At 48.3% G+C, this 13359-nt stretch overlaps 1 long non-coding RNA gene across 2 annotated transcripts in view; it reads left to right on the forward strand.

Annotated features, from left to right (window-relative positions):
• The window catches only part of LOC140216635 (uncharacterized), a 169051-nt gene that overhangs the window by 69089 nt on the left and 86603 nt on the right, over positions 1-13359 (forward strand). For both annotated transcript variants that reach the window (XR_011893209.1, XR_011893208.1), the window contains exon 2: positions 2956-3095. This is a non-coding gene — a long non-coding RNA (uncharacterized lncRNA). The remainder of the gene's footprint in view (positions 1-2955; positions 3096-13359) is intronic.

Consider the following 13359-nt stretch of genomic DNA (forward strand, 5'->3'; position numbering starts at 1 on the left):
TCGCGAGAAAAGATATGATGAACGGCTGCTATGCGGGGTTTTTCAGCCACTTATTCCGTTAATTTATGCATAACTGTTCGTTCGCACATGTATGTTCCGCTTCCACATACTGTGCGTGTATCGCAGTGCTTTTTTTTTCCAACGAACGCCGCAGAAGTTCCTCACATGGCGCAGCTACTTTCACACTGGTGCCAAAGCCTGCATCAGCCAGTCATTAGTGGCATTAAAATTCTCAAGCATGGTACTCGGAGCATGCTGAGCAAGTGATTTATTAAATAGGGAGCAACAAAGCTGACGGCATGCTAGTCTATGTACGCTGCGCTTAACCTCAACCTATAACGTATCGATAGGCTTACAGGAGCACTAAATTTTGAACTGTATGAGCGTTGGTTGTACCAGAAGCAAATTTAAAGCTGCACAATTCTGTATCCAAAGCCAAGAAATGTTCCTGTAGGCCCGTCATTCCCTTTTCGTTTTTTAGATACCGAGGAAACACGAGTTATTGTATGAACCGAAAGCTTGGCGTCATACAACTAATTTGTTGATCACCAAAGCAATCTTCTGCATCTGACACATTGCGCAATGCTCGCTTTTAATGCATATACAGAGAAAGCCCGAATTTCAGAAGCCAGTTCATAAAAAATGCAGGATAACCTCCTTCTTAATAGAGTGTGTCTTTGGGCGAGATGGTATTCCATGAACAACGAAACATTTTTCAGCTAAAAAAATGAAAAAAAGAAATACGGAACAAGTTCAAGCAGACAACAAAGGCACTTTTACTCAACATTTTGTTATCCTGCATTTGCTATATTTTGCTAAAATCTCTTGCAATCCTTCGTCTAGCCTTTTTTTTACAAGCCCCCTAAAGACATCGGGATACGCTTAGATCATGTGAGGCCTAGTGAGAGCTGTATCTATCATTCTTAGAACACAGCTTAAGAGCTCAACAACGAGCAGCCTGTATGGCTGGTAGAACAGCCGGCTGCTATGAAAGTGCGCTTTTATTCTAGGCACGGGCAAGCGATTGTTTAATTTCCAGTCAAAGATACTGAAATTAAACAAACTTTCTGTCGTACCCAGAGTGAGCGAAATACCGGAGAATGTTAAGACAGCCTCGTCAACGCTGTTAAGACGTAGAAAGCCAGGGGCTGATAAAAAGCTCGTGCCACTTTGTTTCTTGCTCGAGTTCCCCGAGTTGAGCCTCCACTTTACGCTCAAACACCTTTCCTGCTACGACTTCCGCGCTATAATGTAAGAATGCCGTCCGCTGATAATAATCTTATTACGGTAATAGCAGTTAGCATGGTGAAATTTTAAGGGGATCATGCTCGTGTGCCGAAGTCTCGTGGGGCAGGGGTTGTGGAGCCATCAATATATGAAGAAGAAGCGGAACACAGCATACTGAGCCGGGGTATCCTCCACATTAGGAAAGCGCAGTCGAACCTGTTTAGCTGAAACAACCAGATGAGCTAAGAGACACTATCGGATAGAGCGCTAGCGTGTTCGACGACGTGATGAAGTAAGGTTCTTCTATAGCGCCACTCTGCTGGAAATGCGCCTACGGTACTACAATCCCTTTTGGTCTAACGGATGCAGAGTGTGGGACATGCAATAAGAGTTACGCGCTTCAATGCGTTTGTTCGCGTATGTTTTTTTTTTTTTTACAGCGAAGCTGTCTATGGCTAGGATCTGGCGAATCGGGCAGAAGTTGGTGCAATGCCGGGCCGGCCCGCGGAAGAGGTGAAGCAAGCTTTAGCACTCCCCATATGCGGGCCAATCCCGAAGATAGTGCAATGCCAGGCCGACCCGCGGCGGAGGTGAAGCAGATGTTTAGCACTCCCCATACGTGGGCCGACCCCGAATATAGTGCAATGCCGGGCCGGCCCGCGGCATAGGTGCAGTTCGCCATTAATGGGCCTACATACACAGCTTCGCTGCTCACCCTTCTTCACAGAGTGGAAGGGCACTGAGTTTTTTTCCCAACTCCTAATTTCAAAATTTTTACCCCGTTTTATCAATACAGGGTTGCCAGTCGGGCCTTACACTAGTTAAGTTTCACATCTGCCTTTCTCCATTTTACTCTTTGATGGAGTGGTCGCAATCACACTTGTTTAGGTGCGAACGAGTTAGGGATTAGGTGCCAAGAAAGGGGTTGATCGAGCAAATGAGCATACTTGGCGAACGTGCGCGACCATCAAGGAGTACTACAACAGAGAGAGCACCAAATGCAGGATCGCGCATTGAATAGCTAGAGAAAATTAAAAAATTAGAAAGGCGCGCACTTGCAATACAGCGTAACTTCCAGTTTGCTACCCTGTGCAGTGGGAGTGCAAAGGTAAAACAGAAAAACCAGAAAATAGGAAAAGAGGGGCAAGAAAGAAGCTCACTAAAGAAAGCACGTGTCTTGCCAGTGTAAGCAATGGAGAGGTTCAAATATTGCGTTGCCCTTTTCATTATTGTTTCACAAGAACCTGAAGGCGGTCATGGAAGCAGTATATAGCTAAATCTGTCCGGAGGGTCTGTTCTGTCCGCCCGGGCTCTCTTTTCCCGACAATTTTTTCCGCTCAGTACACCGATCAAGAGCTAAATCTCGTGTGTCTGCTTCAGCTTTTATGTCTGCACAAACAGTACATACTCGTTGAAAAATGCTCGGCTAGAATGCTGAGAGGCAAAATGAACGAGGGCGTGCCATGTGCACAGCCTCGGTCAGGCAAGCCCTGCTCCCAACACGTTTGCATGTGTCTCTCTCGTGAACAGCAATCGACAGACGGGTAGGTTGATGCTGTTGGCGCGACGTTGACCGGCAAACGCATGTACACCTTAGTGCACGCGCTTACATACGCGTGCGCCCTCCTTCCATCCCAGCCCGTCCGACGAGGCTCGTTAAGGGGGCCGCTGTCTTGACGGCTGGACCCCGGACCCTAATTGTTAATCGATATGGCCGCTTTCCTCCAGGACTCGAGCAATCGGCGAATGAATCGGCGACCTCGGGCGTCGCGTCCGGAGCACCACGCGAGGACCTGACCGTCCCGGAGCAGTGCGCCATCACGGGCGCCGCCGCCGTGGCCCGGTATGTCCCACGCGGGCACCGCAGAGTAAGTTTGAAGCACAGTGAGCTGCTCTTATGTGCCGCTCTGCTACGGGAAAATTCACGCTTTGGGAAAGGCCGTAAGTTGCCCAGTAGAAATGAAAATTTCCGCAAAGGACGACAGCGAGACGGGTGATCTCTCGGTGGGATCGCCAGACAGCTCCTTGCTACTGCTAACCCAAACGAAAAGCTTAACAGATCGGCGTATAGAGCAGAGAGCGCAAGCGAGAAGCTGAACTCTGAGAGGGAACAGAAACTGTGAATTGTTTGTTCAGCTATGCTCGCAAGGCGGCCCACAGACACTGTCGAATAAGTAAACAGTTTGTGCAACATCCGGCTTCAAAATGACTAACTTGTCATGCTTATTACCTGAGGCTACAATATTTAATAACCGTTGGAAACCAATAAGAGAGGTCCGACCATGCGTCCATATTGGCATGCCTCAGGTTCAAGTTTCAGCTTTACTGCTGGTGATGGTTATAGTTTAAAAAGCGGGCATGAAACTGTCATAAACGCCTTCCGTATGTTAATCAGCGCGGTAACTAGCGTGTTAAATCCATAAGAAGTAGTAGTTTAATGGTTGGAAAATCCATAAGGTATTCGATATGGAATGGAGGATAAACAAAAGGAATTAGCACATAAACCCAATGGGCATTTCGGATAACCTAACTAGCATGCTGCCGGGAATGGTTCAAACACAAGCAGCCTTTCGTAGTGCTTAAAAGAATACTACAAAGCAGCCAGCGGGATAACTGCCGCACTTAAACACAGCAAGCATTGTCTGCTCTAATAAAATTACCATAGCACTGGTTGGGTACCAATTTCGAGATAACGAAAGGTTCATGTTGATATCAATTCAATAAGCTACACGAGAATGGCAAATCAGGCGAATTGGAAAGTTCACACCGCAGCAGCACACAAGACACAACATATACACAGAAAGAAAAAGACGAGACAAGTAGTTGTCTTGTCTTCGTTTTCCTTTTCTGCGTGCTGTTTTCTGTGCGCTCCTACCATGCATAACCCGCTTGTTACTGCTAGCCAGCTGTAGCGCCCCTATTTTCTTGCTTTGTGTACACCTAGCGTTCATAAAGAGTAGGTTATTTAATCTGCGTTACCAGGACGTCTTTCTTTCTTTGCGACGTGCAATGGATGGTATTAAAAAGGCCACATCCAGTTTTCTGATCAATGTAGCATGTTACTACTTTCGATCCCCGCTTCCTAAAGAACCTCATTGTACGTTTTCTCTAATGATTGTGCTGCCTGTTTCCGTCATCGCACCGACGTATATCTGTGAACTATAAAACTGTTGCTATGCATCTCTTGTCACCCTTGCATGTGATTAAGGCTTACGCTTACAATATCACACCGAGTTTTGACTTCCAAGTGATCTTCCACAGAATCCTATACATTACAAGTAGTCCTTGAAATACGTAAGTACATGCGCTTGTAAGCAATCCATGACGGCTCCTTCAATCGGGGTACCTGAATTGCATTCAATCGGCCGTTTGTACATAAGCGTTGCTTCAGCCTATAAATCACGGGCGCTAAGAGCTCTGAAAAGCACAGGCCCTTCACAAGTAAAGGACTCCGTCCTAACCAGCCTAAAACATGCATAAATTTTGATCTTTGTTTGTGTTACTGCTGCTGGCAAGTTCAGCCCTCAGTCTCTTGCTAAAGGAGCAAGGTTTTAAACCAGCGAACTAGACGCCTACACAGAGGCGAGAAGTGCACAGGGCGACGCTACACAGGACTCTTTATCATGTACATGGATTATGTGTTTCTGATGAATTATTTTGCAGCTGTAGCAGTTATGGGCTCTCAATACACAGATCTCAATACATTCAGAGCTTATCTGCTTTGTCGGTGCCATAATACTGGTAGTCCTCGTAGATTCTCCGCTGTTGTTGGGTTCAAGGCAACGTTGAGCAGAATGTCAAGGCTAGCTGCAAATTGGATATTGCGAGCTGAAAGCGCGCTTCCTCATTCCTGCCTCTACTGCACAATATTTTTGTCAACGCCTCCTTGCCCTTCATTTCAAGGCTCGAGTCGTTTTGTCAAGGTAGAAAAATTAAATTAAGGGGTTTTATCTGCCAAAACCACGATCTGATTATGAGGCAGGCCGTAGTAGGAGACTCCGGAAATCTGGACCACCTGGGGCTCTTTAACTTGCACCTAAATCTATTAAATACATGGGTGTTTTCGCATGTCGCCCCCATCGAAATGCGGCCGCCGTGACGGGGATTCGATCCAGCGATCTCGTGCTTAGCGGCCCAACACCATAGCCACTAAGCAGCCATGTCGGTTGTCAAAGTAAAAGAAAAGAAAAAAAGAAAAAAAAGAAAAGAAGAAACGAAAGAAAACAGTCCATGTGCGCCTAGCCATTGTTGCCTTTGAGTCCGCCAATGATTACCCCCACCGGTAACACTGGCTGTCAGTGATGTATAGCAAAGCACGTCATGAGACTGGGGGCTGCTGACCTGAATATGAATGAACTCGTAGGCATTGGTCAAAGCACGTTGCACATCATTTACTTGGAATAAAGTACACAGCAATACACATCAAAGCAAAATACGTACATGTGTCTTCACACCGGTGAACTGTATATGTATATAATACCTGGAATGGGAGAGAACCTGGCAAAGAACCATCCACTGTTGGTGAAAAGTGTACCTGTACGTACGTATTACGCGTTATTATCATTTTATCCCAGTGGAATAACTAAAATGTTTTTCTGAGGGTCATGTGCTACACGTGGCCTTTGGTTGGCACGCGTAATTTACAACGCTTGCACGGAGTAACTACTACGTGATGATGGCAATAGAAACAGGAAGTCGCATGCATGAACCATCAATTTGTGTCGCACAGCGTGTTTGCTACTCGTTTTCCATGGAGTGCGTTACGATTACACACAATAAAATTATGTATGTCCTGTAAGTTGCTTTATATCAACGTAAGGAACACTGAACTATTGCTGTCCCTCTTCTGCAATCTATGCATAAGACTTCGCACTTTCTCAGGTAATGCTTCTCTAGCCATAATGCGAATCATATATCCTTTTTTTTGCCTCGTTCTAGCTTCTTCCCAGATGCATATAAATTAACAGTTTCACTTTCATCAAACCCCGCTATGCTCAGCCTTTACTTGGTCACTGACAATTCATTGCCGTTAAACTTACTCTTTTGATTAATGTAGTGGGCACATGATGGATTGGAACTATTTTTACTAGGCCCGGTCAACACCTTTTCTGGAATAATCGTGAAGCTGCGCAGCCGTGGCATCTTTCTAAAGGCGGCGTTTCGTTTTTTACTGGATTAATACCAGCAGCAGAAGGCTTCTGTCTGATCCTGTCCCTGGTGCCGCAAATCGGCCTCTCGACTCGCATTCAAGATGGTGTGCGAGTACCACCTGAATATCATCGCAGGAACTGGCACCGCGATTAACTACCGAGATCATAACAATTAGATAAAACAATTTGTACAGAATAACTTTCACTGTAAGGGATTTCACATGGCCGCTCCTTAAGTTCAAGTTAATGTCATTTCCCTGGAAGATATTTGGCAAGCTCAGCCACCCTCGACCATTCTCACCTCCTCACCAAAGTTCCTCGAACGACAGGGTCCCCTATCAGCTTCCTCTAAACTAAAGAAATTTCTTCCACTTTATTCTTTAGCATATCTTCAAGCTACATGAGTTGGCGCTATCTGAATTACGAGGTCTTGCTGCTCACTTAAAGATGTCTCAAGCACCTTGCTCTCCTCGTGCTCATGACTTCTTCCGGACGCAGGAATTTTAGTTCCCATCTGGAAATATCGATGACCTAATGTAGTCTTATATTTGGCCAAATACTAGCGCGCCTGGCAACGTCATGAAGTCACGTTGTTGAACAAGCCCGCGAGACAGTCAATATAACATCAATTACGCGTCATCAAAATTACGCCATTTTAATTATTTCTTCGCCTATATCATGAACTCTGGCCTTGATTTTCTTATGTAGAAGGTACGAGACCAACCTAGGCCCGGAGGTGCCAGTATTTGACTTTTAAATAAAGACGCTCATACTACCACCAAATATAGAAAGAATATAATTAATAATGGGCAATGAAGAGGTCACTGAGCAGGCGCTTATCTATTGTTAAGAACGGTCAGCTGCAGTGCAAAGTTTTGCCAACCCGTTGCGACTGTGGAAGCAACATCTCGGGAGCATCGCCGCCAACCTCTAGCCACAGCGTGACTAAATCGACTTTGTGTCGGGGAACAAGACACGCATCCCCCACTCTCTGTCGCTTCAGCTAGGATGCGTTCGATGAAGCAGGCTTTGTGCTGAAACCGCCGCCAACCTCTAGCCTCATCGCCGTTGTGACGGAATGAGTTCGGCGGGCCAACTATTGTTCCCAAACTCCCCAACGCGGACCTGATCTGCTACGGGTGCGCGAGTTGCCGCGGGAACGCCGTTTTGCGCTGCTTCCCACGCACCGACCAAGACGCAAGCCAACGCGCTACCCGGAACGGCTCCGAGTTCTACGGGGCCCCTCTGACGTCGGCTCCGGACCTTCGCACCTGTGTGTATGCGTGTGTGCATGTGTGCGCGTAGACCATCCTGCGGGGAGGCGGCTAGTTTGCGAGGACTAAACGAACGTTCGCATCATCTTGTATCGGGAGAGGACCGAGTGTTTAAAAACCGCTGTTGCGCGGCGGCTCAGGTCACTCTCTCTCAAGCAGTCATGTTAGACTGATGTACTTTCTCAAACAGTCATGTTAGACTGATATAAATACTGTAAATAAACCCATATTCCTCGTTCTCGATGAGAAGCAGTCCTTCCCTTCATCAACGTCCTCAGCGTGGATAAGTTGGACGACGGCATGGGCCAGCTACCTTCGAATTCATGCCGGACTCCAATCTTGACAACGGATCACGAGCGATGGGATTGAGCCCCCAATCATAACACTATACAAGAACATGCTCTAGTGAGATAGACAAAGGTGCCGCGGCCAGTTCAAGATTTTGCGAGAACTCAGTACGGTTCATGTGACTTTGAACCGTGTGGTGTCGCGTTTAGTTGCGGGCTGTGCCCTACGATGAAACAATTAAGGCATATAGCGGCCACTTGAACAATATTTCTAGCAGTTAAAAAACAATAAGCTCGAAATGCGATACTGCATAGTATTTGGCACCAACTGTAATCAGTATGAATATTATGTAATACATTCGAAGACTCTGCGTCACATGAAGCTTGTGCCCGCAGAGTCATATCTCGCTAAGGGCAATATTAATACTGATTTTACTGAGCTATAGTGTTGCAATGATACTTACAGTGATATCTCCTTTATGAAATCGAGTGATAAGAACACATGTCGACACCCTTCAGCTAACAGACGTCCATTATTTGAGCACATGTTACGTAAGTATAGGCACTCCGTCTATATGTAACGTGCATATACCCATGAATTAAAAAAAAAAGACTGTCGGCGTCGACTGAAAGCATTCACTGCTTTCTAGCGAGCAACATAAAACGTGAGAAGCTTCTCGCAGAAATCAGGCCACAATGACCAAGATGCAATTTCAATCTACTCGGTGGTAAGCAAGACAAGATCGCCAACTATGCGAAACTCGTTGCGGCCACTGGTCGAATCCGCCTATCCTCCTCCCCTTTACAGCTGCAGTTACTTCTGTTTGTCTCGAGAAATAAAAGACGGAACTGGGGAAACCGATAGAAACCTCAGGAGGTGGTGAGGAAGGCAAGCAAAAGAGGCCAAATATCGGTGAAGGAGGAAGCGGCAGGCATAGATGAAGCTACGAATGCCTCCGGATTTCGCTGAGAGGCCTGTTTCAATGAGCGGTTCAGCGCTTCTGCTCCGCCAGCCTAATCGAGTTAGTCGGAGGGCGGGGTTTGAAAACCAAAGCCAACTCGGCACGTCTCGACGCACAAGAGCTCGGCCTAGACGAGAGTTGGCGGCGAGAACTCGTAGATCAAGTAAGAAAGGGCGAACAAGTTCGGCCGCCTGCGGAAAGAGAGATGGTAAAGCCTCTGCCATTCTTTTACTTCGATCGACTCCCTTGAACTCTGTCACGGCAAATGAGTCCAAGCACGCGGGAGCCTTACTCCACGCGCTGAAAGTTTCGCGTGAAACAAAAGCCGCACCAGTGCCGAATTCTTGATGTCAGACTAAACATAAGAGGACCACAAAAATAACAGAAGATAAGCAGTGCCGCGCTGACGTGCACTGAAACCCGCGTGAGGGATTCGGGCTGTGGAATAGGACACTCACCGTGGCGATAAAAAAGAAAGTTTCGCGGGATATGTTTCTTTTCTCTCTTTGTTTTAAGACGATACTCAGCAGACAGCGAAGTTTGTCGAGGGTTTATTCATATGCCTTCTTCTTCCCAAGAACACGGACATATTTTGCGCAGAACAACTTTATTGGTCGGACTGTTAGTTGAGCTTATACGCAAGAAACTAAACATCTGAATCGCATGCATGGGTACTGTTTGCTGATACTAATTATTGCCATATAAGTGCAAAAGAGGAACCATCCTTACGGCGAGGAAAGAAGAGCAAGTGCGCACACATTGCGTTTGTCAGGATGCTCCAAGGCAGGCAAACGAAATAGGCGAAAAGGGAAGCTCGGGAAGCTGCTCCTCACTAAGCAAGGGGAGGGAAAGCACACGCACGCGCGCGTAGAGGAGCTGACACAGTGTTGACAGACGGACGTTGGCAAATTAAACCAAGCGCGGTGCCGGGACGAATCGATTGACAACGCTGGCTTGATTTCCCGCTTCCGACGCACTTTTGTAAGAAGGCGACCTCGGCAAACCCAGCGAGCGTGCTCCATTAGCGAGTTTCTGCCGTGACGAGCAAAAGGATAAGAAAAAAAAACGAGCCGAAAACAAGATGGGCCGTGGCGACGAGAGCGGAAAAGAGAAAGCTATAAAGAAGAGAAATACGCGGCGGCTGGGCGCCAGGCCGCGAAGAAGTCGGGGAAGAAACATACTTCCCGGGCGCCTGCAGGTTCACAATGAAAGTTGACTCGGTGGGCGGGAGTTGTAGAACGCACGTAGAATTGGGGAAGTTGGGGGATGCGCAGGACGAATCAGGAGCTAGGCGACGGCTGCACAGAGCAGGAGAAAGGGTTGACCCTTTCGCCTGAGCGCTGGCGGTGCAAATACCAAGTTTCACGACTGGCACGCGCGCCGCGAGCTGCGCGTCACCGGGGCGGCATCAAGAAGAGTCAAAGGCGCCCGGCAAGCCTGATGGAGTCAGCAACGTGGAAGGGAGAGTGCGCGCGAGGCCGTCCTTCGCTGAGTGGGGCGCGAGCCTGAGAGGGCAGCGTCCGCTTGTCTTTGACTCCAGCCGGCGACGTCAGCAGTTGGAGTTGTAGCACACAGCGACCAACTCCCAGGTCGGCTCTCCAAAGTGACAAACGAGGACGCGCGCCTAGCTCTGCTTTTCTCCCTCTCGCACCTGCTGCATGCAGCCCGTAGCAGACAACGCAATTAGTGCCCTTCGTCCCGACGCACGCTTCCGAGTCGACGCACATGAGCCACAGTTTAGTATTGGCCGCTTCCTCCTCTGGGCGTAAGACGCTCCCGGGGCGTACATGCTTGCTTGCAGGCGCGGAAGCCCTCAACGCTGCGCTGCAACCCCAGCACAGATGAACGGCCCCTCCTTCTGCGCCATTGAGAGTGTCCCCCACCCAGTCCAACCGAGCTCCATGTTTACCATCTTCCTTGCCGCCCTTTTCTGATGTCTGCCTTTCAAGATGCCCCTTCAGAGCTCCAGTCGAGTCTTGAATGCTCGCACCATATACAAAGTTACGGTACGTAGGCACGTATACATGTATAAGGACAATAAGAAACAGCGCTAACGTGCACGAGCTACAGCAATACTACAGGCAACAGAAATTACTTCGTCTAAGCAGCTCACCCGCACTTAGCGCACCCTGAAGCACTGGAGCAGCGTCTAATGCCTTCTGCTAGAAGTGCCTCGCCATGAAGGCTGCAGATTGGTTATTTGTAAGATTTCTCTTATTTTATGCACGTTTATTTACGTGCATTCAGTATTTATTCATTCACGATACATGACGTACAGAGAACTATTTTTGGTGACATAGCGAAGTATAAATCAAGCAAAGGCGCAGTTTCGCCCTAAAGGCAAAGCATCGAGAGCAATAGCAAAGTGTTAGACAACTACATGAAGTAAGGTTCGTAGTTTTGGCGGCCGTATAAATTGCAATAAATACTCAGTTACTAATTAATATAACATGTATGGTGTCACGCGCGCACAGGCTAACAGGAACAGATCTCACTCGATGACAGCGGACACTCGCTGTCACAACGCTGGCGTGATGAGAGCAGGCAAAGGGGAGGGAACGCTTCGTGCTGCCTCTCGCTTCAACGCATCTCCGAAACTTGACATGAAGCCACCAAACATTTCGGCTCCCGCAACATCTGCACCCGCCATACGCGCCTACTACGGGGGTGCTCGAGGGCTCCAGCCCCTCCGGCATTGCCGACACTAATGTCATTAGTGTCGGCAATGTCAAGCCGTCGTTAATGTCAAGTGCGATGTTCTGAATTTTGTGACTAGATTTTTCTGGGACCAATACTGCAACTGCTGGAGTGCATGACCAACCCATCGGTGTAAACATGTAAGCGGTCACTGTGGATCTCATGCAATAGAAATAAAGCTGCCTGCTTCAATGCTGCAGACGGCATTTGTGCCTTCTTCTTGATGCCTGAAATGGTAAGGCATACTCTAGATAGATGCAGAGACCACAGTGACAGCGAAGGCCATGATACTGGGATGTAATTCAATGGTAGCGATGCTCCTTGAGTAGTCACGAGACGGCTGAAACTCGTATACGGCCTAGTTGTTGGCAGGAAAGCAAAATGGTGAAAGGGTGTCCTTGCGACATGTCGAATGTGCACTAATAGGGCGTCGACTGCAGTGCATATTGTTATAGGGTGGTCACGCGCTGTGACGATTGTGGCTGTTGTGGATGCACACTTAGGGAGGCCGAAGCACGTCCGTAGAACTTGGGCTTATATACTCTGCAGTGCGCGAAGGCTCATTTTACTGGCGCTTCCCAGCACGGGCAGGCTGTATCTTAGGAAGCCCATGAATAATGCATGATAGAGCTACGGCATCGATTGCATAGATGCGCCCCAACACATTCCGGCGACAAATTTTTGCAAGAAGCAATGGACAAAATGGCTTTATGGAGCCACATCCAAGCATTAAGCCCGGCTGTGCGCACCATTTTTCTCAAGTTTCGGCGCATGGTGCACTCTCCGCTAGGAGGCGGTGGAGTATTGACGTGCCTCACATGGGCTCCTGCGTCTCGCGCTCATTTCTACAGAAAGGCCACTCACCCGCTTAGAAAGTTACAAGTAACCAGCGGATACCACCTACTTTAAATGTGAGTGCGTTTTTGGTGAAGATTTCGAGCTTTAACTTCACCGACCATCCCGCGCATTGCTAAGCCTAACGCCTCGCGAGACCACACCGGCCCGCCGGGGAGAACCGCCGTCGCACGTGCAATAGGCACACGGCGCGCGTGAGAGGAGGCCGACAGCGCTCGCTGCCGCACGTGCAACAGGCGTCGCACGTGCACTGTGAGCCGAAGAAGAGGTTCGGCGCTCGCAGGCGCTGCGGATGATAGGCAGACCTTAAGATGAGCCATCAAACACCCGCGACGGACGCGACGTCAAGCGAACGACAAGAAGAAACAAGCGCAATGCATACAGACCCAGCGGAAGAAGCCAATGTCACGCATTCTTAGACGTACGATAAAAACAGCGGCAGAACTATAGACCTCAACGACCAATGGCTGACATGGGAAAAGAAAGGCAAGAAGGAAATCACGCGCATCAAAGCCCCCGCAGCGACCCAATCCTACAACAGCTAGCCATGCCGCCGCCGCCACGCAAATCCAGAATGCCACCGCTACCCTTGGACGACATCAAGATTGTCTACCGCCCATAAGCTGACCTTGAACTCACCAAATGTTCACTTATCGCAGTCACTCACGCAGTCGGAAGAGCCAGCGGAATATTGCAAAAAGAATTCCACGACAACGTACGAGTGCAAATCCAAAAAGAAGAAAACCTCATTATTGCAAGTACAGCGAACAAGAACTACGCTCAGAACTTTGCCAAGGTCACTAACATACAGCTTGGAGACAACATTTACAATGTAAAAGCCAACTCGCGTCTACCCGAAGACGTTAGCAAAAGATCTACGGCATCACGCCTGGGACCTGCAGTGCGG

Source organism: Dermacentor andersoni, chromosome 1 (genome assembly GCF_023375885.2).
Source record: "Dermacentor andersoni chromosome 1, qqDerAnde1_hic_scaffold, whole genome shotgun sequence".
Taxonomy (NCBI): domain Eukaryota; kingdom Metazoa; phylum Arthropoda; class Arachnida; order Ixodida; family Ixodidae; genus Dermacentor; species Dermacentor andersoni.